Source organism: Eschrichtius robustus, chromosome 2 (genome assembly GCF_028021215.1).
Source record: "Eschrichtius robustus isolate mEscRob2 chromosome 2, mEscRob2.pri, whole genome shotgun sequence".
Classification (NCBI taxonomy): Eukaryota; Metazoa; Chordata; class Mammalia; order Artiodactyla; family Eschrichtiidae; genus Eschrichtius; species Eschrichtius robustus.
In genome coordinates this window covers 164901328-164902542 of record NC_090825.1, presented here as the reverse complement: position 1 = coordinate 164902542, position 1215 = coordinate 164901328, and the positions used below count along the sequence as shown (strand labels likewise).

The window sequence follows — 1215 nt, the reverse complement described above, 5'->3', positions numbered from 1 at the left end:
ATGATATAAATAAGCTCCTATTAAAAGATGTTTGGGACTTCCTTGGCAGTCCAGTGGTTAAGACTCTGAGCTCCCCATGCAAGGGGCATGGGTTTGATCCCTGGTTGGGAAACTAAGATGCCACATGCCATACAGCATGGCCAAGAAAATATTGTAAAAAGTAAAAATTAAAAAAATAAAAGATCTTCATCACAGTATCACTTTAAATTTTTAAAATAATCATGTAATGATCTATCCCCAGAATCTTCCCTAGAATTTTTTTAATGCTCCTTTAACCTCTTTGCTTCTTAAAATATAGATAAGAGGGTTGAGCATTGTGGTCACCACACTGTAGAAGAGGGAGACAAACATTCACTGGTCCTTGGCTCCACTCTAGGCTGACTGCAGATACATGAAGATGATGGTTCCATAGAAAATGGTGACAACCAGCAGATGAGAAAAGAAGTCTCAAATGCTTTCTTTCTCCCAGTAGCCAACTTGATCTTCAAAACTGCTTGGTAAATGTAGCCATAGGTCCAAAATAAAGGAGACAGGTACTATAAAAAGAGGATACCAGCCACACAGAGCTACACACACACACACACACACACACACACACACACACACACACAAACACACACACTCACAAGTGGTGTCCACACAAGCCAACTGGATAAACACAGGAACTTCACAGATGAAATGATCCACTTGGTGATGACTGCAGAAGGGCAGCTGCGTGGTGAGAGTGGACTATACCATGGTGGGATCTATCTCACTGAACCATGCCAAAGACACTGGGATGTGACAAAAGTCAATGTGCATGATAAAGACATAATATAGAGGACAGCAAATAGCAGCATAGAAATTGTAGGCTATCACTGCCAGGAGGATACACACTATGAATCCCAGTGCATGGGATATGTAGAGTTGAATCACACATCTATGATAGGTGGTAGACTTAACTGAATCTCTCAGATTAACTAGAATCTGAGGAATAATACCTATGGTGAAGTAGAGATCCAGGAAGGAGAAATTTAAAAGGAAGAAATATATTGGTATATGAAGCTTGGGGTCCAGATGAGATAATAGGATGACAGTGATGGTCCTCAAAATGGTTAGTAAATACAAGATCAAGGTAATCACAAATAGAACTTTCTGTAACTGAGGATAATTAGAAAACCCCAACAGAGTGAAAACTGTTAGGTTATTCTCATTAGTAATCCTCAGCATCCTCAT

At 39.8% G+C, this 1215-nt stretch overlaps 1 pseudogene; it reads right to left on the bottom strand.

The window, feature by feature from the left end:
- Positions 1 to 249: 249 nt before the first annotated feature.
- LOC137759028 (olfactory receptor 2G2-like) lies at positions 250 to 1215 on the bottom strand (annotated as a pseudogene).